This window comes from Rattus norvegicus, chromosome 6 (assembly GCF_036323735.1).
Source record: "Rattus norvegicus strain BN/NHsdMcwi chromosome 6, GRCr8, whole genome shotgun sequence".
NCBI classification, from domain to species: Eukaryota; Metazoa; Chordata; class Mammalia; order Rodentia; family Muridae; genus Rattus; species Rattus norvegicus.
The window spans coordinates 73,550,122-73,576,506 of record NC_086024.1 but is presented as its reverse complement, the minus strand read 5'-3'; the positions used below and the strand labels follow the sequence as shown (position 1 = coordinate 73,576,506).

Below are 26,385 nucleotides of genomic sequence, written 5' to 3'. Positions count from 1 at the left end.
GGAAGAAGAAATGGGGGTAAATCTGTTTGAAGAAACCAGCTTACTTGGCATGAGAGGAAGCAGTCCACTTAAAATATTGGAGCAAAATCAACATAAAACCATGCAGTCTTTTGTGTCTTGATGAGTAAATATCATGTAACCATGGTAGATAGGAAAGTTCTAAAACTGGGCTCTGAGGGCTGGTTGTGAGATTATGAAAGGACAGTGCACATCCTCAGCTTTGGGACACATGAACAGGAATGATTTGTTACCTCTGAGAAGATATACATTAGGGTCATCAACCCTTTATGGACGCGTCTCTGCTGTATCTGTTAACTTCCTGTCCTTAAACAAAATTTTTCTGTTCCCATGCCTTTGCCTTATTTGTTAATGATGTTAACGTCCCTGCCTCTTTTGTACCTGGGAAGAAATTCTTGACCTCTTATTTCCAAGAGATGGCATATTCATACCCACAGCTTTGAGAATTGCCTAGTCAGACCTCTCCAATCTCTAGCAATTTCCCTAAACATACTGACTCTGGAGCATTTCCCCATTGGCACTCTAATTTCACCTGTCCAGGCCAGACCCTTTCATTCCTGTGCTCAGGTCACATTACTGGAGAACTTCAGCATTAGTGATGATTGCTGGTTTGCAGTGAGTGCCTAGGATTCAGAGTGACTTTGACTACTTGGGTAGCTGTAGTTGTCAAGGCTTTAGGTTTTGTTTAATTTCCTTTCCTGCTTTCCCATTGGCACAACCTCTTTGGAAGCCGCATAATGTTTTATGTAGTGTCCACCGACTTTTGCAGTGCTTTTGTGGTTATCCCAAAGCCTCACAATAGGCTAGTACTGTTCAACAGTCCTCCCTGCTTCCTACCTCCTCCATATGGCTTCCCAGAACAGTCATTCCAGCTATTCCTTGCACACTTTTTACATAACCTTTATGTATTCCCTGATGCAGCCAAACAGAGCAGCTGCCACTCCTGAAGTTTCCCTATGCTTTCTTAATCAAGACATGTCTTTCTATCTAGAATGCTGACTTCTTCACAGCTTTGTAATTTTGGCATTTACCTCATATGATTGAGTTGAGATCCCTACTTACTACTCTTGACAATAAATTGATCTCCATCTCCTATCTTCCATTTGATCCTAAACTCCAGAAGTCATGAACCACATCTTACATATTAGCCTCCTACTTTTCTTCTCTGCTCACTTTTGAAGACTCTGTCTACCATGTAATTGATTCTCAAAATGTTTCTGAAATGAGTAATGAGTTGAAATAAACAAAGCTATTTTTAATAAACCAGGAGAAAGGGCATTGATGAATGCAGTATTTTAGGAAGATTTCTCTGGCTCTAATCACTTCAAGATCCAAGCTAATTTTTTCAGAATATTTGAAAGTTACAAAGGGAAGTAAATTCATTGTAATGAGATACAGTTCTTCCTTTTACTCACAGTGAGGCTGAGAAAGATTCATGAGAAAAGAATGAATAAATTCTATTAATTCCTATCCTCTATCCTGTCTCATCATAAAATAATTACATAGTAATCACAATTCAAAATGTATTTCCATGTGGCATTTATATTTACGATGACCTGATACGATAGAGAGTCTGAGTCAGAGTCTGTACCCATCCCACGCGGACACACATTCAGTGATTCAGTGCTTGCCAACACATCACCTCGGGCCATTTTCCTGGTTCTTTTTCTGTGCTCATTACCCTTAGGTTCTGTGCAGTCTTTCTGCCTTTGAGAAAGTTCCTGGTGGAGTAATTGCGAATTAGCATGTATACTCAGCAATTTTGAAAGCTCAACTGCTCATTTTCTCAGCATTCTGTTGGCTGGAAGTTGTCATTTTAAAAGCATTTTACCATTAAGGATCTGGATTCCTGAATATAAATTGCCCATTGGAATTGGAAGTGTAAATCCTAAGGTATGATCCATGAGGGCAAGTGTGGTTTGTCTCACAGGACAATGTAACATGAAAACGGTAGTATTCTCCTTTCTCACGAGTAATATTTTTTATTTAATGAAATAAGTTTATAATTAATTGATATAAACATACCCATTAATTTCAAAATGATACATGTATTTGCTTAGTTTGTAATTGTCAGAATACATTGGGGAATAAGCTCTACCGCAGAATCCTTTTCCCATGCACACTGGCTGCCATGGAGAACACAGGTTGCCTCCAAGTCGCCATTCTACATGTCCGTCCCATTCTCCTAGTGTGACAGCATTGTTCACCTCTGTTGCATATCAGTGTGCTAACTTGCCACTCCTCAGAAGTTTTTCAGAAACTCAGCTTTTTCCTGTACTCTGTCTTTAGCTTTTCAACTCACTGTGCATTCTCAGTTTTTATTGGAAGCCATCAAAGGTCTCCTCCCTGTCCCGTCTCTCTGTGTGTATCTATCTGTCTGTGTGTATCTGTATATCTGTATCTCTTTCTCATTCTTTGTGTGTTCTGTCTGTGTCTGCGTGCATGTGTCTGTAACTTTCTTTTGCTCTTTGTGTGTGTGTATATATGTGTGTGTGTTTGTGTGTGTGCGTGCGTGCGTGTGTGTGCGTGTGTATGTGTGTGTGTGTGTGTGTGTGTGTGTGTGTGTGTGTGTGTGTGTGTGGTTTGCTGCTTCAATAAGGTAACTACAGACTAACTAGCTTAGAACAATATATTCTATGCTCTAATTCGACAGGTCAGATACTGAGTCTTGGGACTAACATCAAGGTTTGATCTTGGCTGTAGTTCTGGAAGATACAGAAGAGATTATCATTTTCCCTTCACAATGGCCAATGTCTGCTTCCTTCTATATACAAAGGGAGTAGTGGATCATTTCTTTATTTTCATCTTCTGCCACTTTATTTTTGACCATTTGTTTCACTCTTCTACAGTTAGGACATTGTGATGCATTATTCTAGCCAGAATAACACAGAATAACAGGATTATCTCTGCGTCCAAGAAGGGCTCAGTGGCAACTTTAACTCCACCTACTACTTTAATTCCAATTTGCCATGATCTATCCACAAGTTCCAGCTTCTTTATTTTTGTCTTGGGAAATAAAGAGCTCTGGAGACAAGGAGTGGATATATGAGATTTTTTTCTTCTCGTAGGTTCCCAGCAACTGAGAATACATTTTTAAACACCAGGAATTCTTTTCCTCACCATGGTGGTGGATGTTCTAAGAAAGTTGTACATGAAGTTGGATTTGGATTTGGTGGTAAAATAAATAGAGATGGTCTTTTGCAATCCTTTTGCTCACTGCTGTGTATACAAAAAAAAAGCTATAGAAGAAAGTAATGGGTGATGGAAGGAGAAAGGAAAGGGAAGGAGAATGCAGAGGTGAACGAGGAAAGGAAACGGAAATCATTAAGGTGTCAGTCAGTTGTGGCAATATACTTACTGTCTGTTGGCTATTTGCTAGACATGGTCCTAAAACCTCATTGAGACCAAGTACACACTGTTTTTGTTTTTGTTTTTTATTCTTAATCCCTCTGTAAGAAAAAGAAATGAAACACAGGCCAAGATCATCACAAGGTGAGTGGTGAAGAAGCAAAGCCCATGTAGACTCTACCTCCAGAGCCTGTGCCATTGGCTTTCACGTACAGAAGTCATTTTAACATCGTTATCACCTTTGCTATGTTACAGGAGTCAGCCCAACTCCAGATATTTTGTAGTATTTTGGTTCAAATCTGTGAAACTAGCCCTGAAATGCCACAAGACTGAAGAAAAAAGATTCAAATAAATTAAGGATTTTAAACAGTGCCTTTTATTGGGTGACATTTTGCTAGATGGATGGTTCTTGGCAGCAGCAACAACAAGGGAGATCTCCACAATTTGTGTCATATTGATCATGCCAAAAACTTCCTCATCAAAATCAAAATGTATCTGGTTTACCTTAAGTAAATATGAACCAGGGTCCAGCTGTCGAGGTCTACATATAACTCTTAATGGTTTGTCCTATTTATACCATTTATACCATGTGCAGAAACAAGTAGGTTTCTTCTGAAGCAACCATGATGGTTGTGACTCCAGGAGACTGGCTGTACATCAAATATTGATCTTTTTGGTAAGGGCAGCACCTGCCTTCAGCTCAGAGAGAGTTCCATGGGAGGTTCTACTCAGGCTTCTACTTAGAAGGGATTTTGTTCAAAAAACAAACCACATTCCTCTGAAGAATACTTCACCCCTCCGAATATTCTGCCCACTTACTTATAGGACTGACACCCTGTGGTTTCTTAGAATCTGAGTGACTAACTGTATTTTGCCTTGGGAAATAGACCATAGTGCTAAGACTATCCTCAAATCACAACTGTAGTTTCCCAGGCTATCTGGTCAAACTGGATCCCCTCTTTGTTTTGGTTACAATTTAGAACTAACCCAAAGATTTCTGATAAAAGGGCAGGAATAGACTCTGGGAAAACCGTGCTTTGGGGTTCAGTGATATACATCCAGCAACTGGGGGAGAAGCTGTTGGTGACTTTTAGGATGTGATTCATTGGTGTCTAGGACACTGTAGACTGTGGCCAATAAGGTCATAGCTTTGAGAATGGACTCTGGTGTCATGTAATCTTGGTGACTACAAACAGACTTACAGCATATCTTGAAAGAAGTTAGTGGTGGTATATTTTCTTTCACTGACTTGTTTTAGCAACTGAGAAGCTAGGCTCCATGTAATGTAAGCATGGCCTTTGTTGCCCTGTGGCTTGCCTGCTCTTAGATGAGATAGATACTTATAGTATTGTGCAAGGAAGGCAATTTTTGAACTCACAGGCCATCAGTGATCAATAGCTAAATGATCAAGAACCCATTGAAGTATTTTAACCCCCCAATAGAGTCATCATAGACATTTTATGCCAAATTTCAGTCTCCCACCTTACTCTCTCTTCCATTTCTGCCTTGCTTTTTCTTTCTTTCATTTCTTAGAGTTAGTGGACTGGACTCTGCTTCTTCAGCCTCTTTAATAGACGGATATCAATGTCCTTACGTTACACAATGTGGAGATCTTTTCTCTGGCCTCACATCCTCAAAGGCTCCCCTTTCTTCTTAGTTCCCGTGTGCCTCTGCTCCTTTTGTCTGATTTCACATTTTATAGTCAGGCATTCTAGTTCTCTTCAGTAAGGTAAAATAAGATGGATGTTAATTACTCTTTTCAAGCAGTAATATACTATTGGCGTTCTTTTTTGTATGTTATAGTTTTAAATAAAATAATTGTGGTTTATGCATGGTCTGTGGGAAGTGGCACTATTAGGAAGTATTGACTTATTGGAGGAGGTATGTCCTTATTAAAGGAATCGTGTCGCTTTGGAGGTGGGGCTTTGATGTTTTATATATTTGCTCAAGTCTGGCCACTATGACATAGTCTCCCCCTGGCTGCCTTTAGATAAAGATGTAGAACTGTTGGCTCCTCCAACACTGGGATGATAATGGACTACACCTCTGAAACTGTTAGCTAGCCACAATTATACTTTTGCCTTTATAAGAGTTGCCTTTGCCATTTTCTCTTCATAGCAATGAAACCTAAGACATTAATTATAGATTTTTTACATCCGTAATCAAACTTTGTATGTTCCAGAGACTCAACTTGAAATTAAATATTAGCCACAAGCTACCTCCACAGAACTCTGCGCTGGCCTCGCTGCATCACCCAATGGTGTACTGCACACACCACTGGCTCTGTCTCTTTCTGTGTTTTCCTGACTGTGTCCTCTCTCCTCAGCAAGAATGCAGACCCCTAGGGGATGGCCATGATTCTGCTGCTACACTGTTGTAGATATACTGAAAGGTGCTCTCTTTGATTAAATCACTCTGAATGTGTAAATAATCTTGAGAATGTTACTGCAAGTGTAGAATGAGCCAAAAAGATGATGCTGGCCAACATACTCCGTGAATACTAAGTATAGTTGTTGTTGTTTTTTTTAATGAAAAACACAATCTCTATCAAGTACTGTAATTGTACACAGAAAATCACCTTTGGGGAGGGTTTTCTTTTTTGATGTTTTACTCATCGCTTTTGCTCATTTTGTATTTATACGTATTCCTGGAAGATGAGATATGATTGCCATATTTAATCTATTCTCTCTTAATCACCAAATAAACAGTTCTCTCTACTTTAAATCTCCATTTCAGGTTCATTTTTATCAACTTTTGAAATATATATAGCATAAAACTCACTTTCTGCCTTGTATACCTCTTTTCTCTTCAGCTGGAACAATTGTAAAGCGTCTAGAGAAATAATTGTTTTATTTCCTTCCAGGAGCCCTTCTGATTAACAGTCCTTACCAGCGGTCCTGACTCTGAGCTTACCTAAAGCAGGAAACTAATAAATAAATTGTCCTCTGTTGTTAATACTCATTTTCCTGCTTCCCTATTATCATTTCAAACAATATTTTCTGATTTAAGATGACGATTATCATTTAAAATGTATGCTAATTATGTTATGACTCAAATTTTTACAGTTTATTAACTTAAATCTGCATACTTAGGTGTGAAATGTATTATTTTCATCAGACACACAATTAAGTTCTATGCAGAATTATACCGTGTTATGATGGGAACATTTGTTCACTTAATTTGTATTTTTGGAGTTTAATGGACTGTCCTGTTTACTCTTTGACATGCGTACTTCTTAATAGAAATGGAAACTTTACAAAAGAAAAAAACCTTACCAACTCCCTCACTCCATTTCAGGCAAAACAAAAAACAAACAAACAAACAAAAAAAAACAAAGCAAAACATAACCCAAAACATTCTTTCTATCAAAAAAAGCTTTAAATGAAATTCTTTGAAACACCCGGAACCTGTTTGGAGTACATGAAATGATTAAATCGTACCCATTCGAAAAATAACAGGATTTTCATCCCCAAACCTCAAAATAAAAGTGCAGGAAAGGAAACAGAATTACAGGTCACATCCCCAGATGGAGTACTGGACCTGCTTGAAATGCAAGCTACTCGCCAGGCACAGGAACAAGCTTACAGAGATGCAGTCATTGAACAACTTGTCCTGAATAGGGACTTAAGTTGTACATGTATCCAGAGTGTCAGAACCCAAGACCCTACTAGAAATTATAAAATATTATTTTAGCTTGTTTGATGAAAGAAAAAATTCTTAATGTGTTTGAAAGAAAATTGGATGACAACTTTACAAAAGAATAATAGAAATTAACCAAGAAGATATTCTAGGAATAAGATGACAATTAAATCAATGTGTCTAATGTGTGGTATTTTATGTGGGGTGAGGAGTGTCATGGGCACCCATGTCTGTGTAACACATTTAAAGTCAAAGCAGGAAATTGCTGTCTTTAGCCATCATCCTACCCTATTACCTTGAGACATTGTCTCTCACTAAATGGGAAGCTTTTCATTTGTGTTAGACTAAATGGACAGTGATATCCACTCATCTCTACCCCAGAATGCTGACATTACGTCATTTATGTACACGTTTGGTTCATATAAATGCTGGGAATTTTTATTAGTTCTTCATGCTTGTTGAGGTCTTTCCCACCAAGGCATCTCTCCAGCCCCTTAAATCAATTTTATAATGATTATTAGAAAGTTATAAATATTATTGTTTTGAAACTGAAATCAACTGCATCATATTTAACAGCAGCAGCTGAAGCACAGAGGCATCAAGAGCTGCCTGTCGGCTCAGAGCATGTTTAGCTAAATCAGAAGTAACAGTACAATAATGGATGATGAAATATTGGAAAGCGGTGTTCTTTGAAGTTGATGTAACTTTATCATCTGCACAGCAGAAACACAATCACCCATTGTTTGAGTTTGGGGATCAAGTTAAATATACAAATAATAAAAAGATAGAGCTTGGTCTTAGTAACTAATAGAAAAGAAGCATTTATTTCATGGTCTACTTGTTTTGCTGAATTCCTTCTCTGGTGTAGCGCAGTGCAGCACAACTTTCTATAGACTTAGAAAGCAGTGTTCTGTGCTTCCCAACATTGTATCTCCACTGTCACTTGTGTTCACAGAGAACTTGAACTTATGACTGAAGAAGGGAATCCTTTACGTTCTTAAATTTAAATAAGAATATCTCTATGTGGAATAACTAAATGTTCCATATATATATGCATATATATATATACACAAATATATACATATACACATACACATATATATATATATATTGAAAAGCTTAGCAGCCTAAAAAATTGCTATTATATTTACTTCCCTCTGTTTTAGTTTGCTTTTCTGTTGCTGTGTTAAAAAACATTGACCTAAATCAGTTTGAAAAGAGAAGGGTTTGTTTCACCCTACAGCTTACAGTTTATTAAGAAGGAAGGCTAGGCATAACTCAGGGAAGGAGTCTGTAAGAGGGAACCATAGAGGAGTAACACTTATTAGCTTGCTTTCTACAGCTTGCTCAAGCTCTGTTATACAACCAAGGATTTAATGGCTATAGGTGACATTGCCTGAAGTAAGCTTAGCCCTCTAATATCAATCATTAATAAAAAATAAAGACAATGTCTATAGACATTTCATGGTCTACTTGTTTCAGGAGACAATTGATTTTCTTTCTTCCCATTTGAGTCTTGTTATTGTTGAATTGACAAAAAACTAACCAGCACACCCTCATTTCATAGATTGGGTAAGTCAAAACTGCATAATTAAGAAAGTTGGATAACCTGAGTATTTCTTCCCATCTGCTGCAGAAATAAACTTCTCTGATGATGACTGAACAAGGCACTTTGGGGAAATTCAAATCAAAACAACCCTGAGATACCACCTCACACCAGTCAGAAAGGCTAAGATCAAAAACTCAGGTGACAGTAGATGCTGGTGAGGATGTAGAGAAAGAGGAACACTCCTCTATTGTTGGTTGAATTGCAAGCTGGCACAACTACTCTGGAAATCAGTCTGGTGGGTCCTCAGAAAATTGGACATAGTACTACCTGAGGACTCAGCTATACCACTCCTGGTGTAGACCCAAAAGATGGTCCAACATATGGTCCAAGGACACGTGCTCCACTATGTTCATAGCAGTCTTATTTATAATATCCAGAAGCTGGAAAGAACCCAGATGCCCTTCAACAGAGGAATGGATACAGAAAATGTGGTACATCTACACAATGGAATACTACTCAGCTATCAAAAACAATGACTTCATGAAATTCTTAGGCAAATGGATAGAACTAGAAAATATCAACCTGAGTGAGGTAACCCGATCACAAAAGAACACAAATGGTATGCACCCACTGAGAAGTGGATATTAGCCCAAAAGCTTGGAATATCCAACATACAGTTCACAAATAACATGAGGCTCAAGAAGAAGGAAGATGAAAATGTTCATCCTTCATTCCTTCTTAGAAGGGAGAACAAAATACTCATGGGAGGAAACATGGGGACAAAGAGTGGAGCAGGGACTGAAGAAAAAGTCATCCAGAGACTGCCCCACATGGGGATCCATCCCATATGCAGGCACCAAACCCAGTCACTATTGCTGATGCCAAGAGCTGCTTGCTGACAGGAGCAGATATGCGTGTCTCCTGAGAGGTTCTGCCAGAGCCCCACTGATACAGATGAGGATGGCTGCAGCTAACCATTGGACTGAACAAAGGGACCCCAGTGGAGGAGTTAGAGAAAAGACTGAAGGAGCTGAAGGGGTTTGCAACACCATAGGAAGAACAACAAACAATATCAACCAACCAAACCACACCAGAGCTCCCAGGGACTAAACCACCAACTAATGAGCATACATGGAGATACCCATGACTCCTGCCACATATGTAGCAGAGGATGGCATTGTCCCGCATCAATAGAAGGGAAAACCCTTGGTCCTGTGAAAACTCATTTCCCAAATGTAGGGTAATGCGAGGGCATGGAGGTTGGAGTGGGTGGGAGGGAGTTGGAGCACCCTCATAGAAGCAGGGGGAGGGGAAGGAGGTATGGGAGAGGGGTGGAAAGGGGATAGCATTTGAAATGTAAATACATAAAATGTAAATCCAAGAACAATAAAATAAAAGATTATCATTTGAAGTCATTTCATCATTACTTTTTCTTAAGAAAAATTGTAGACTAGTAATATTTTACCCTAGGTACCTGAGCTATCTATTATCTGGCTCATGGTCACCCCAGTTCTACTGGCTATGGGTTCCATCTCATGGAATGGGCCTTAAGTCAAGTAAAATATTGCTTGGTTACTTCTACAAGCTTTATGCCACCATTGCCCTAGCATAGCTTGTAGGCAGGACACCATTGTAGATCAAGTGGCTTGTAACTGAGTTAATGTTTATGTTTCTACCTTGTGACCATGCAAAGTACCTTCCTGTATAAAAAAACACTATGAGGTGTAGACAGGAAGGCTCAGTGTAGGCACCAGCTTGACTTCTTCATGTTCAATGTGCTACGTAGGCCTTAACTCCAGCAATGAGGTCTTGCTGTCAGTTTGTGGGGAATCAACCTGTTTTCTTTGTAACTATTTGGGTTGTTTGGGGTGTTTGATTAAATCTGGGGGTAGGTTTAATTTATATTTCCCTGATGGGTAAGGATGTTGAACATTTGTTTTAAATGTTTCTTTGGGATTTGAGATACTTCTATGGAGAATTCTGTTTAGATCTGTACCTGTTTAGTTGGATCATGTCATTACTAGTATTTTGACTTCTTTATATGTTTTGCAAATTACAACTTTATTGGACATGTTGTTGGTTAGAAAAGCTTTCGCATCCTGTAGGCTGTCATTTTGTCCAGATGATGTCATTCTTTCAGTGCAGTAGCTTTTCACTTTCATTAGGTTCCATTTATTAACAGTTTATCTCAGTGCCTATGATAATGGTGTTCTGTTCAAAAAGTCTTTCTCTGCCCATGTGACAATGACTCACCTTTCTTTTCTATTAGTTTCACTGTTCTTGTTTTAATGTAAGTCTTGAACCAATGTGGAGTTGGGTTTTGTGCAGGGTGATATGGATTTATTTGCATTCTCCTACATGCTGTCATTAAGTTTTACCAAAATCATTTGTTGAAGATGCTGTCTTTTTTTCAGTGTATGTTTCTGAATTCTTTATCAAAAAAGTAGGTGTTTGTAGGTGTAAATGTAGGTTTTATGTGTGGGTCTTCAATTTGGTTCCATTAAACACTGTATCTGTTTTGTCACAGTACTGTGCTGTTTATATTATTATAACATTGTTATATAACTTGAAATCAGGAATGGTGATAACCTTCAGAAGTTCTTTCATTATTCAGTAGTTTATTGTGTTTGTTTTAGCTATCATGGGATTTTGTATTCCTTTATGAAGGTGAAAATTGTCCTTTTAAAATCTGGAAAGAATTCTGTTGGAGTTTTTTTATTCACTTTATAACCCAATCATGCTCCCCTCTCCCGTGACAAAAATTGTTAAAGCCTAACTTTGCTCTACTTAAGACTGACCCTGAACTCAGGAATCTATCTGCCTTTGTAAGCATAAACAAAAAACTTAGCTGAGTGGGATCTTCTAAAGTCACCTTCCATAAATCTCTTTATCACCTTCCTTAGTAATTTTCTAACAAGTTGGCTCACAGCAGAGCTGCTTTTGTTCCGTTAGATTTGTGAAGCCTCTCACATATAATTCATATTGTATCCTTGTGTTTTACATAGTTGAGAAATTTTACATATTTGAATTTTGTTTTTGAGTTCTTTTTTTATAGCCTAAAGGGCTGTACTAGTGTTTACCATTTTGCTGAGATATAGGCACGTCCTTGACCCCTGGACTCATGTTTCCAGTTATCATGGAGTCATTAACATTAATAGAGAGGACATTTCTCAGAAGGAAAGAGTCCTCCACTGTTAGTACTGGTTCCAGAAAATCTATACATTATTACACAAACAAACCTTCAGCCCACAGCAGCCATCAGCACTCCTGGAGACTCACGTCAGGGGCCCTTGTCCCAGGAATAGGAACCATATCACTCTGTCACCACCAAGGTCACACCAGGTGGGCATCTGGTAAGTTCAATTTCATTCTTCAATCACTTGAATTTTTTAATCTTATATGTCTATTATTTGCGTCTTTATACTTACTCAAAAATACATTATATCATTTGAGGCTATTGTGAAGCATGTTGTTTCCCGAAAAACTTCCCCAGTTCATTTGTCGTTTGTATAGGGAAGAGCTACTGATATTTTGTGAGCTAATTTTGTTCCTGAATGTATATTTCAGTTGAAAGAGTTTTCTGGTGGAATTTTTATGGTAATTTATATATACTATCATCTACAAATAAAGACATATTGATTTCTTTATTTCTAATTCATATCCCCTTCATCTCTTTTAGCTGTCTTATTGCTATAGCTAAACTTCAAGTACTATTTTGCATAGGCATGAAGAGAATGGAAAACCTTGTGTTGTTCCTGAATTTTGTGGAATTGCATTGATATTTCTCTCCACTAAAGTTGATATTGGTTATGGTTTTGCTGTAAAGTGCTTTTATTGAGTTATATTCCTTATATCCCCAATGTCTCAGAACTTCTTTTAATGAATGGATATTAGATTTTTGTCAAATGCCCTTTATACATCTAATTAGATGAACATGTGGATTATATTGCCATTCAGTTTTTAATATGATTAGTTATATTTATTGATTTGTGTATGATAACCCATCCCTGCACATCTGGCATGAAATCTATTTGATCATGTCAGATGGATTTTTTAATGTGTTCTCAGATTTGGTGTGCAAATTAACTCCATCAGTTCTCCAATGAGTTTTTTGTCTGGGTGACCTGTCTATTGGTGAGAATGAAGTATCCAACTATCCCAGTATGATAATGCAAGTTAGTCTGTAGTAGTGCTTTTTTTTTTTTTTAACAAACTTTGGGTTCACATGTGTTTGGAACTTAGCTGTTTAGAATTACAATGTCTTCTTGGTAGTTTTTTTCTTCAATAAGTGTACAGTGTTCTTCCTTATCTCTTCTGAGTAGTTTTATTTGAAGCTTGTTTTGTCAGATATTAAAATGGCTAAACCAGCTTGCTTCTTAGAATCATTTCCTTGGAACATCTTTTCCACCCTTTTAGCATTGGAAGCTATATATCATTGATGTTAGGGTGTGTTTCTTGTATGCAACAGAAGGATGAATCCCATTTTCCCACTCATTCTGTTAGTCTATGTCTTTTTTTTTTTTTTTTTTCCGGAGCTGGGGACCGAACCCAGGGCCTTGCGCTTCCTAGGCAAGCACTCTACCACTGAGCTAAATCCCCAACCCCCATAGTCTATGTCTTTTTATTGGGGAATTGACACTTATGATGAGAGATGTCTGTGTGCCATGGTTTTGATTCCTGTTACTTTGTTGTAGTTATAGTTATAGATATTGTTGTTGTGGCGTATAGTTAGCCTTGTTTAATTTTGGTGGTCTAGGATTATTTATTCCCTTTGTTTTCTCAGATATAGTCAACCTTTCAGGTTGGAGTTTTTCTTCTAGCACCTTCTGGATTTGATTCCTGGTTGGATATTGCTTAAATTTGGTTTTATCATGTGATGTCTTATTTTTTCTTTCTATGGTGATTGAAAGTTTTTCTGGGTATAAAAGTCTAGGCTGGCATCTGTGATCTCTTAGACTCTGAAGCACATTCTGTCCAGGGCTGTTGGACTTTTAGAGTCTCCATTGAGAAGTAATTTATAAGTCTAATAGGACTGCCTTTATGGGTTACTTGGTCTTTTTTCTTGTAGCTTTTAATGTAATTTATTTATTCTGTACACTTTTGATTAAGTTGTGTGCTGAGCAGACATTCTTTTCTGGTCAAGTCTATTTGTTGTTCTATACTTTTGTAATTTATGGGCATCCCTTTCTTAAAGGTTAGACAAACTTTCTATGATTTTGTTGAAATTATATTCTGGGCCTTTTACCTATATTTCCTCTCCTTCTCCTATTCCTATTATTCTTATATTTGGTCATTTCATGGTATACCAGATTTCCTGGATGTTTTGTGCCAGGAGTTTTTAGACTTAACCTTTTTCTTAATGGCTATATCCATTTCTTCCATTGTGTCTTAAATGTCTAAAATTTTCTGTTCCATCTCATATTCTGTTGCTTGCCTCTGTGATTATTATCTGAGTTCCTAAATTTTTTATTTCCAGATTTACCTTAGTATGTAGGTTTTGTTTTTCTTTGTTAGTTTTAAATTCTGTTTTCACTTTCAGGTCTGTAATGGTTTTGTTCATTTCCTTCCAGTGTCTGTTTACATTTTCATAGATTTCTTTAAGAATTTATCAATTTCCTTTAAAGGAATTTTCATCACATTCATAAAGGTTCTTTTAAAATCTTTCTTTCTTGTGCTTCAGCTATATTGGACTATTCAGGTCCTATTGTAATTTCTCTGTTCCAATGTAGATATATTGTCTGGGCTCCTATTGATTGTGCTTTTATATTGACCTTATATTGGCTTCTGACATTGAGGAAATTGTAATTCTAGATGCAGAATATCTGTCTTTGTTGGGTGGGTGTTTTGTTTCTCAGTTTTTGTTTCCTCTCTGGTTCTTAATGTATTGGGAGTATGTTATCCTGGCACAAAATTTTATGGAGTCCTGATAGGTGTGTCTATGAGTTGTGCCCAAATTGTGTTTCTGGACTATGGGAGCTGACACTTAGGAATGGGGATGGGCCAGGGTGGGGCTGAATGGTTTCATAGGAGGAAGGAGAACAGAATGTTCCACCAGGATCTGCTTAGTTATGTCCCGTTGAAGTGGGAGCAGAGATTTAGCAGAAGGTCTGTTATAGAACTATCAATAAGACTAGGAAATGGGATTAGGAGGAATGGAGTGAAAAGTAATCTGTATTTAACCTACTTGATTACCTATCTATGTTCCTAAAGATTCCAATTTGAGTTGGTGTCTGGGGTTTATCAAAGAGGTGGTGGGGAGGTTAGGAAGGGAAGATCTTTGGGAGGTTGTATGGGTTGTAATGGAGTAGAAGTGGAGGCTGTTTTAGGTGTTGTGTCCAAGAGCTGGGTATGAGATTTGGGCATTGGATCTGCAGTTAGCCTAACTGTTTCACTGGCTGGGTTGCACAGGTAAACAGGTTTTTAAATAGTTATTTACTTAGTATATTGCAGATATTTTGATAATAAAATTAAAACAGTTTAAATTTAATATTAATATGAATTTTAGATGTAAAATCATATTCAGTTGTTTTTAATGGATTCCCTTTTTTGTCATTGAGGTGCCCTTCAAATTATAACAAATATTACTCATTTTTCTATCATATGAGATCTTGAAATCAATACAAATAACCAAGATTATAATATGTGAGCAATATAGTCCCAAACATCACTTTTAGATTAGATATTTAGAATATAAGTTTTTTATTCCAATCTAGCATACAGACCAGCTGAGCTGTATGTTTGCTGTATGTATATATGCAGAGCTGAGCTTTTAGTGAACATAAATGTATGGGACTACTTATAATTTACTAATAATTTGGCCTACATCATTAGCTGCCATCTAAAGGGCAGTCTGTTTATTTTCTTGGCATTAGCTTCTTTACAGCTATTGAAACACACCTAGAATCTGGATTTGATTCTTTCATGACCGTTATCTACCAGGCTATGTCTTTTCTCTACCCTTCACTATAAGACTAGGTTCATCTTCTCTTATCTAGGCTAGACAAGGAAGCCCAGTTAGGGGAAAGGGAGCCAAAGGCAGGCAACAAAGTTGGAGACTGCCTCTGCTGCCACTGTAAGGATAAAGATCAAGTTACAGAAATGTTACATATTTGCATATGGCCTGGGTCTGTCTCATGCATACTGCCTGGTTGACCATTCTGTCTCTGTTAGCTCCTATTGGCCCAGGTTAGTTGATTCTATGGGGTTTGTTGTATGTCCTTCATCCCAATGGCTCCTTTAGTTCTTTCTCCCCCATCATCTGCAGGACTCCCAAAGCTCCACCTAGTGATTGACTGTGGGTTTATGCATCAGTCTACATCAGTTGCTGCGGGAAGCTCTGTGATGACAGTTGTTAGGTTCCTGTCTGCAAGTATAGCAGACTATCATTAAGAATATCAGGGGTGGACTCCCTCACATGGCATGGGACTCAAGCTGGACCAGTAAATGTTGGCTATTTCCTCAATTTTTGCTTCATCTTTACCCCCTGTACATCTTGTAGACTGGACAGATTGCGGGTGGAAGGTTTTGTGGCTGGGTTGGATCCTAATCCCTTCATTGCAAGTATTGCCTGCTTACTGAAGATGGCCATCTCAGGCTTCATATCCATTGCTAGGAGTCTTAGCTGGGATCATCTTCATAGATTCCTTGTAGTTTCCATTGTCCTAGGTTTCTAGCTTTGTCCCAGAGATCTGCCCCCCAAACCTGATTCCACTTGTCTTTCCCAGGACTCTCTCTCTCTCTCACTAACCTCTCTCCATCTGGTCCCACTTGCTCTCATATTCCTCCTGTCACCCAGTATTTATTCTATTTCCCATTCTAAGTGAGATTGAAGCCAACCTCTTTGGACTCTCCTTGTTACTTAGCTTCTTTGGGTCTGTGGATTGTAACATTTAGTACCCATTTATAAGTGAGTGAATACCATGTTTATCTTTCTGGTTTTGGATTACCTCATTAGGGATGATATTTCCACTCATTTACCTCCCAAAGTTCATCAAGTCATTATCTTAATAGCTTAGTAATAATACTCCACTGTGTAAACGTGCCATATTTTCCCTATCTATTCCTCACTTGAGGAAGGTGCAGGATGTTTCTAGTTTCTGTGTATTATGAATAAAGCAGCTATGAAGAGAGTTGAGTAAGCGTCCTTGTAGTATGGTGGAACATTTTTTGGGAAGTACTGAAGAGTGATATACTTGGGGTTTGAAGTCTTTTAATACTGAGAAATTAATAGAAATGTAAAGTTTTTCACTGTGAGGAATTGGTGTAAAGCTATATTACAGTCTATGGACATTGCCTTGTATATCCTGTGGGAGCTTGGTGGGAAGTTCCTGAAGATAACACATCCTTGAGACAAGAAGAAATAAGGCTGGTCCTGGCTAGGAGGCTTTCACTGTTGGCTTTCATGGTGCTGGCAGATTCTCTATACACTACCTGGGGGAGGGGGTCATCAAAAGTCATACATAGCTGTGAACCTTGTAATAAGCAAAACAACTGTCCTGGCAAGATATTCCCATTTGTATAATAGTGGCACAGATGTTCTAGGAATAGTCAGCCACTTTCTGATTGGATTCAGGTTTTGATCCATTAGGTAGAATTTTTCCTTGCACCACTACCTAAGCCAATAACATATTTCTGGCTGCCTACAGGGTCTACTGAAGAGCCTTATAGTAATATTTTGCTAAGTAGACATTAATAAATTGCCGGTGAGATTCTTATCTTTATACTCAAAAATATAAATATCAACCCCTACCAGAGACCCTTTTTTATTGTAGATGGTGATTGACACAGAGGCCCACAACTGTTCAACATCTGGAGAATATGAGACTGTGAAATGTTCAGTTCTTAATGTGACATCTGTATCATACTCCCTTCCCAGAAGGCTTAGGAATTATCACAGAAGAAGGGTTAGAAAGAGTCAGAAGTAATGGCCTTCTGCTAAGAAACAGTATTGCCAGGCACGATACCACCACTGGATGTATGAAGAGACAGTGACTACGACAATATGCACAAGACCTGTGCAAAATCAAGCCAAACATACTTAGAGCATGGGTGGGGTAATGGGGGGTGAGAACTAATGAAACCCTATCCCTAGCAGAAGATCTATTGGCAGTCAGTGCTGTTGAGTATTGAGGAAGGAGCACCTAGGGTAGCACTAATTGAATTTAGTGGGTTAAAATAGAAAAGCACATGCAGTTGGGAAGAAAAAATGGAGGTCGTGGTATGGAAAAGAAGTAGAGAGTAAAGAATGAGAGGTGGCTGTGACTGAAATCATATGTGTGACTGAAATCTTAATACCAAATTTCAAGTATTATAGGTGTCCATCAGCACAATGCTCTCTATGTCCAGAGCCAGTACCATTTATTGGCAGTGAGAGCATCAGCAAAGTGATAAGAGATTCAGAGATAGTGAACCCTTTTGTTCTAAAGGAACTATGGTTGGATTTCACAGCTTTGTGAAATTTATGCTTAAAAATCAGATATAAATATTGGTTTTATGAAAAATAAAGTGAGACTTCCAAAAACCTGAAGCCAAGCATATAGACTCCTAGCTTGGAGCCTCTACATGCAAATATATTGGAAAACAGTGATGCTGTTGGTCCCAGGAAACCCTGTTGCCCTCATTTCTGTATAATGCTGTATATAGACTTTGCCTACAGTCCTTTAGTTAGGAGCCTAAAGAGTAATTTGTATGCTGGTGTTCCTCATGTAAATTAGGTCATTATCCCTTTTAAAGGTATAAAATCTCCTGTACATGAAGGCACTTTCTAAGCAACAGACTTGACCTTTCGTTCCTCTGTTCAGAGTACCTGCAGAGCATGCACTCATTAGCTCGAATTTGACTCCATGACATTTTTACTTAATTTTCATTTTTTTCCCGGTGCTAGACACATGGGGTAACCATTTACATTCTTTCTTGACCTGAGATGCTCTCTAATCTCTTTCCAGCTGTGGCATTTGTCATTCAGTCCCATCAGGATATGGTGACCCTTCTCTCCTTACTGAAATGCCTGTTAATTGATTCACATTAGAGAAGGAACTAGAAACAGCCTTATGGACTTAGCTGTATTTAATTATGGTTAACCAGAACAGAGGAGGAAAATTCATTTCCTCTGGAGTGCAAACATTTTTTAAGAAGTAGAATGAACAAATAATAATAGATCCTATTATCCTTAGGTTTAAGTGCTGTTGGTTGGTAATAAAAAGCTTCGTTCCTCTGCATTAGGACTGATGGTCATGATAATACCAGTCACTGTAAATAATGGTAATAACTATGAGTCACACTTTGATTCTTCTGATTTCAAAGGCTATTTTCTTAATCATTTTGCTAAGAACTTGGAGTGATCACTTGACCAAAATATCAAAGGCTGCCAACTTAGCTATGCCCTCCATAGAGCTCAACAAGGAGTTTCACTCATCAAGTTTCCCAGAGAAGAGCAAGGTGGTGCAGCAAAATGAGGCTTCTTATTCAAGATCATCCATTTGCACTGACCTGAGTTAGAGCCCATACCAGCTCTGATACCACATCCATGGCTTTCACCTTTAGCATATAGCGCCAGAAAGGTCAGTGAATGCCAGTGAGGAAGTCAGGACTGGAACTCAAGCAGGTCAGGAAGCAGGAGCTGATGCAGAAGCCATGGAGGGATGGCTTGCTTTCTCTGGCTTTCTCAGTTGGCTTTCTTATAGGACCCAAGACTACCAGCCCAGGGATGGCACTACCCACAGTGGGCTATGCCCCCAACTCCATCACTAATTGAGAAAATGCCTTACAGCTGGATCTCATGGAGGCATTTCCTCAAGGGAGGCTCCTTTCTCTGTGATAACTCCAGCTTGGGTCAAGTTGACATACAACACTAGCCATTTCACCAGAGCAATACTGAACAAAAGGAATAGTGCAAGAGCTATCACTAAGCAGCTCTTTCATTTCAAAGTATTGAAAACAGCATAATTCTGTGAGGAAAAGAAAAAACCCATAGACCCCTGGAATGAAATAGAGGACCTAGGTGTGCATTTATGCACATACAGCTACAGGTACATGTATCTTTTTTCTTCTCCAAAGATGTCAAAAATATATTGGAAAAAGGTTAATATTCAACAAATAGTGCTAAGAAACCTGGATATCAACATTCAGAAGAATGGAACTGAGCTTTACCTCTCATTGTGCACAAAGGTCAGCTGTACATTGATGGTGGACCTCATCATATTCCCTGATGGTCAGAAATTTCTAGATGAGAAAGTAGGAAGTATACTTACAGGATTCACAGCTGAATCTTGGTATCTTTTCTCCACAAGTTGATTATACTACATCTTCTGAAGTACCAACCATTCAGGCTAGATATATAGGCCTGCATAATAGTAGTACTACTTTTACAAAGACAACAGACTCCCCTGTGATTGAATTTGAGGCCTCTCCAAAGAGGGGATCCATATCTTTTTCTATATGCCTAGTCAACAACCTATGACCCAAAAGTTGTCAACCCAAGACCAATAGTTACTACTCAATGGACAAAGTTTCAAACTGACTTGTAGATTTCTATGTTTATACCCATAGATAAAACCTACTCCCATCCGTTATAATAATAGAAGCCTTTCTTTGTAGCAAATGGCTGCCTATGATTTGGAAAATGAATGATGGCTGAGAGCCTAACCCTAAGGGAGATGCTTAAAACATCCTCTCGAAGGCTTAGAGAACCTGGGGATGAAGGGATGGGAAGAATGTCAGAGGTGGAAGACAGGGGGAATGAGTATGAAGTGTCATTCTTTATGCATGATGCAACCACTGTGTTAAGGAACTCAACAGAAGTTGAAGGATTCTCTATTGAGCTTGAACAAGACTGACTGTCAACAATCACTCATGGATGGGAAAAGGGCTTACAACGTCTTACTCCTAACTGCTGAACATCTGATTCTGGGAAAGGATGAGACCTCTTCAGTTGTTCATTCACTGCTGAGACGAGGAAGTGCCAATGAATATCTCCAAATCCATGGTCAATCACATTGATATCCTTCACTAAATCTGTCACAAAACAAAACAAATAGATTGGAATGTGAGATAGAGATATGTAAGGGAGAGAGTGGGTCTGAAGAGGAAAGTGGATAAGAGGAGGTAAGGGGGATAACAAACAGTAATGCTGCCTCTGGGGTGGGGGTGCTGGGCCTTAGCAGAGCACCAAAATACTTCTCTTGGGGTGGGAAAGCACCATATGATATGTAGGGATGCCAGAAAGGGCTCAGGGGCCCCTGGGCCTATGAAGAGGCCAGGGCTGTGGGGTTCTCAGGCTCTTGGACATTCAGCCACTGCTGGGAGTCTCAGAAGAGCTGAGAATAGACTTGGGGGCCCATGGGCTTGGGGACTATGTTTAGCCCAGGTGGGGGTTGGGGAGGTGAGCTCTGGGTTGTCACAGAAGGGAAAGTCCTTAGCTTGAAGGCAGCAGGCTTGGCTGTGGTTGTGGATTATGGCTGGGAGTGCAGAGAGGCCTTCTACTAGAGATTACATGTGGCTCTGTAGGCAAAGGCCTTCTTCATGGCTCCCTACAGTGGATCTTGATGAAAAGAAAAGGTCTATGGTTCTGAGGCGTGGAGATCACTGTCTTGAGCCTACGTGACCGCAGGTCACGTCTCTTTTCCTATTGTCTTTGTGAGGTGTTCCTCATCTACATGTGGAAGGGCTTGGGGCATTGCCCTTATGATTGATAGCCACAAATCTATAGGGGGGCTGCGACTATGTGACAGGGGCCTGGTGCTAGGAGCAGGCGAAGCTCCCCCCCTTCCCTTCAGGGTCTCCATGGCTTCAAGACATTAGCTCCACAGAGGACTAAGCTTCCTCTCATGGTTCACTACTCCATATACATGTGTATACACACACACACATGTACATACATATATACACGTGTACATATATGTTCAGTATAAACATGCATTAAATTGTCAAAGAACTAATTGATTAATAAAACTATGCTCACGAGGGTATAGCTCAGAGAAAGTGGGACTTTACCACAGATGGTGATGAGCATGCAGCAAGATCAAAGAAGCTTCTCTAAGCTGAGGAGCTGAGGTATAGAACAGTTAGGATTCAGCAAGATGAGGCTACCTTCTTACAAAACATAAGGGGAGATGTTTACAATAAAGAAGCATTCACCAATAATGGTGGGAGAAGGAAGTTTTCTAAAGGGATTGTTAGCAAGCTTGTTTCAATGTGGACCAAGATATACTAAAATATTTTCATTTTGTATTGTCTCCTATCTATCTATCTATCTATCTATCTATCTATCTATCTATCTATCTATCTATCTATCTATCTATCCATCCATCCATCCATCCATCTATCTATCATCTATCCATCCATCTATCTATCACAGTTAACAAATACTTCTTATATCTGTTCTGTAGCTATTTAGGCTAAGTTCGAACTCTGAAATAAATGCTTTATGATGGCTACGGAGTGCAAAGCCTTGTGAAAAGGAAAATGAGGCATCTTGGGTGTTAACTCTAACCCTTCATGAGTACATTGCAAACAACCTCTTGAATAGGAACTAATACTGCTATGAAACATTTACAAATGTTCCTCTGAGTACTGTGATTATATGCTCTATACCTGAAATCAGTAAAAATAATTAGCTTTTTGTGACTTTGACTTTTAATTATTGCAAGTAAATCTATTGTGACTATACTGAATGAAAGACTGTAAGATAACAATTTTTTTACTTTTTTTTTGTTCTTTCCTTCTTCTATACAAGTACACTATATAAGTGTCCTGTCTTGTTTTTCATATCAGCTCTGACCCCATTCCTCCCTATAAATTACCCCCCTGTTTATTAGTTCTGGTTTTGTTTAGGGTTTCACAGAGTTTGATCAGGGCCATCTATATTACCTGAGTTTGGAACTCACCACCAGGGTCTGATAAACTCACTAATGTGCACAGGACTTAACATGAGCCTCCTTTTTCCAGAGGCTCTGACTCCAGGCTTAGATTCTAAGGTGTATATCTCCCATGTTTTTTAATTACGAATGATTTTTATAGGATGCCCCATCTCTGTGGATCTGTTGTGCTTTTAGCATATTTTAAATTCATGTGTACGCTATGCCTCTAGATTATTATTTATGCCTTTCTATTGAGTTCTTCTTACACACTATTTTAAAACGTCACTTAATAAAATATTTTATTTCAAGTAGGGCTAAATCTTTTCCTTCCTCTTCTGTAGAACTTTTATTCTTTATTAAAATATTTTTATTCTTGTGGAGGAAGACTTTAGAAAATATTCAGTAGACACAATAAGATTTCCTTAAAAGTTAGGATGCCTCACCCCCTCAGAGAAAAAGGAACTACAGGCATGTAAGGAGTGCCATGAGTGGGAAACATACAGGTAAGAGTACAACAGGGCTTATGTAATGCCAAATGACCAACCCTGACAACACACAAAACAAAATGAGTAAGTTGTACTTACTTATACATTTAGGGGTGTTTGTGTATGTGTGTGTGTGTGTGTGTGTGTGTGTGTGTGTGTGTGTGTGCGCGCGCGCTTTAGTGCCGTCTATAACAAATGGAGCAACTTTAAGAAAACATATATGTGCGTGCTTTAGTGCCTTCTATAACAAATGGAGCAAAGGGAAGGGAGGATGGTATAAATATACTATATTATCAAAAAATAAATAATTTAGAAAATGTGCCTGGGCCCCCAGAGGACCATGGCTCAATTCCTAGCATCCACACAACAAATCTAACTGCACTCCTGGGCATCAGCTCCATCTTTGTCCTTTGCTGTCACCAGGCATGCACATGATGCACAGATATGTACGCAGGCAAAACACCCATGTGCATAAAATAAAAAATAAAAGTAAAGAATTTATATAGTCGATTCCATGAGAGTCAGCTTCTGTGACCTCAAATACTATTTACTGGGGTCTGTTAAAAATTATTCATTTACAGCCGTGCCTGATGGCCCATACCTTTAATCCCAGCACTTGAAAGGCAGAGCAAGCAGATCTTTTAGTACAAGGCGAATCTAGTCTGCAGACTGAGTTCCAGGACAGTCAGTACTACACAGAGAAACCTTGTTGGAAGAACAAAGACAACGATAACAAAAAATATTAATTTAAAGACCTTGAATCTTGGACAATCTGGTTACGTCTCCTAAACTTGATTTTCTTCTGGAACATGCTCTTCCTTCATCTGTTTTCTTAAAGTAGCTCCATTTGTTCTAGAAGGCACTAAAGCACAATGCCATGGGATTGTTTGGCTCACTTTGTACTTTAGAATTAAACTCTTATCTGTGGTGGGTCAGGCTCCTGTTTTTCTCATGTCTCCACATAAAGAGCTACCAGAACGTCCTCCCCTCCCCCCACTTTCAGCCTTCTCCTTGTGTTTCTAACTCATCTGCCCTTGCATGGCCACTTCTGCCTCTGATGCATTTCCTTTTTGTTTACACAATTCACACTAGTTTATCCTTTATTAAAGTCAGTTGTTTTGTGTTGCTAATTTGCATTACATTATGCTATTGCAGGTAGAACTCTCTCTCTCTCTCTCTCTCTTTCTCTTTCTCTCTGTCTCTTATTACTGTGTTTTATTCAAAATAACAGTTAGTACCTGCTTGTAATGCAACACATCCTGCTTTGCTTTCCATCTTTTCTTACTGAGTCACTCACTTAAAATTTCCAGAACCATCTGAGCTGCCTAATCAGTAGCTTTAACTATATGTTCCTTTGTTGTCATGGTTGCTATGATTTCTGGCATGGTATTTTTGCAGCACCCTATGTTTCTGTCATTACAACTCACACATATTTTCAATATAAGATGTTAAATCAAAAGAAGAATTTTTTTTAAATTTTTCTCAACTATGTGAAGACATGGTTCACACAAAACCCATTGAATGACATTGCCGTTGGGTGCTATGGGTTCTCCCTAGATCTCTTTACTGTTCCCAGGATTAATAAACTCTGCAAGATGAGGATGATTCCAGCATTTGTACATGAAGAGAGAATTTGTAACGGAAGTGACATGTAGAAGGATGTTAATCCATCCCATAAGGACAGATTCGTGTGGATTGGTGGGAGGGAGCAGCGTGTAGACAAGCCCAGGTTTTATCCTCCTGTCACTGAGGCATGTGTCTCAGTCCTCTGGATGCAGGAGTTATCTGTTGGAATCATTCAGGTACCAAAGGGCAGTCTGGAATCAAATTAGCTAACCCTCATCACAGCGTACCAGAAAAGTATAAAGAAGACATAGTAATTATACAAAGATAATCTTATTATGCATGTCTTAAATATTTTCCTCCTTTTTCTGTTCCCTGTGTTTTAAACTACCTGTCCTGCAGAGTGGTATAGGATGCCTTCAGAGACAGACTCAAGAACTCACAACTTCTTTCTCTACTGACATTGATACACTTTCTGATTATGCATGGGGCTGGTTATAACTCATATTAACAGACGGCATTCTTCAGTCAGTCATTGCCTAGTAGGCTTTGTATCAGTCAATCCAAAACATGATCAATAAAGTACGATATAATCGAACTCTGTGTTTTAGGCCATTGTCACGTGTGTGGATTGACTTTAGAAGGCATGAAAAGCTTACATTTTAGGCTTGTGATTAGAACTGAACAGTGAGTAGTGGTTACAAAGGAGTGTTGGAGGATCTAGATAAACACTTTCTAATGAGTTAAGTCTTTACAAATGCTATAAAATTATGTAGAGAGGGGCCATCCTTTCTGGAAAACAGCAAGTAGCAAAAGATGATTTTGTGTGTCTGTCACACTTAGGTTTGAGGGCTGGGAGGCTGATACAACAACAGTGTGAGTGTGTGTGAGGTCCTGGCATTCAGACCCTTCTTCAAATAGTCTATATGCTAAGGAAGAAGATGTCTCCAGACTTATGAGAACCTTCAAAGCATTTTTTCTTGAGCTAGACTTGAGGACTCGTGTTATCATGGGTTATCATGTGGCACAAGTTACAACTCATTTGAATCTATGAATTACCATTGTTTTAAACAATGGTTGTAACTTCGAACTAAGTAGACAGGATGGATTTGAGATCAGAAATTTTATGCAAGATATGTTTTAAAAGATGAACAGAAATGAAAGTTTTTAATTTCTCCAACATTTTTACTGCCTCTGATATAAGAATGCATACTTATTGAAGGTTATATGTCCCATTGGGTTGCAGTGTCCAGCTTTCTTTTTGGTCTTTGGAAACAGCATCTTCTTTATAGCCAGTGCTGACCTGGATGAGTACTTTGAGTGTACTAGTCTACCTTGAACTTAGAGCAACTCCTGTTTTGTTGGGACTACCTTGTTCCACTGCACATAATAACACTGTTTGAAAATACCATTCTCAATAACAATAAATAAACTTCTATAGTTCATTTTTATAGAAATATTAAGGAGTGATAACTGAGTCTGTACAGTTCTGCTGTCGAGACTGGCTGAGTCCAGATTCTACATTGCCCAGTGTTGCACCTTCGTTTCTGTTCAAGTTTTCTCTATGTACAGTGGGGTAACAGTATCAGCATCTTAGATTGTTTGTAAAAACATCAAATAAAATGGTGTTTAAAGCATGTTAATCACATCTTTCTCAAATATCAGTCCCGAACTGTCACAGCTGCAAAGAGTTAATGCTGCTTCCAAATTGCCAAAATAGCCATTTAAAAATTTACTGAAAATCTTGGAAGATCTGACATTGTTTTACTTTATTATGCAAATAGTTTTGACCTCCAGAGATGATTTATTTTGCTTCAGAAGCCTCATTTCCTCTGTACTGCTAACCAGTTTAGTCCATTTTGTCCAACAATTTATAATGAACCTGTAAAGAACTACTGATTATATTAAGATTTTTGGCTCAATTACC

The 26,385-nt window shown here is 38.6% G+C and overlaps 1 protein-coding gene and 1 long non-coding RNA gene across 12 annotated transcripts in view; one reads left to right on the top strand and one right to left on the bottom strand.

Annotated features, from left to right (window-relative positions):
* The window catches only part of Prkd1 (protein kinase D1), a 313,794-nt gene that overhangs the window by 197,927 nt on the left and 89,482 nt on the right, over positions 1-26,385 (top strand). The gene's annotated exons all lie outside the window — the stretch shown is intronic.
* LOC120103532 (uncharacterized) overlaps positions 1-26,385 on the bottom strand; it is a 73,899-nt gene that overhangs the window by 27,800 nt on the left and 19,714 nt on the right. Inside the window, exon 2 of one of the 2 annotated variants that reach the window (XR_005505935.2) lies at positions 20,436-20,566. This is a non-coding gene — a long non-coding RNA (uncharacterized LOC120103532). Of the gene's footprint in view, positions 1-20,073; positions 20,567-26,385 lie in introns of those variants that run through there. The other variant, XR_010052668.1, reaches the window with a different exon arrangement.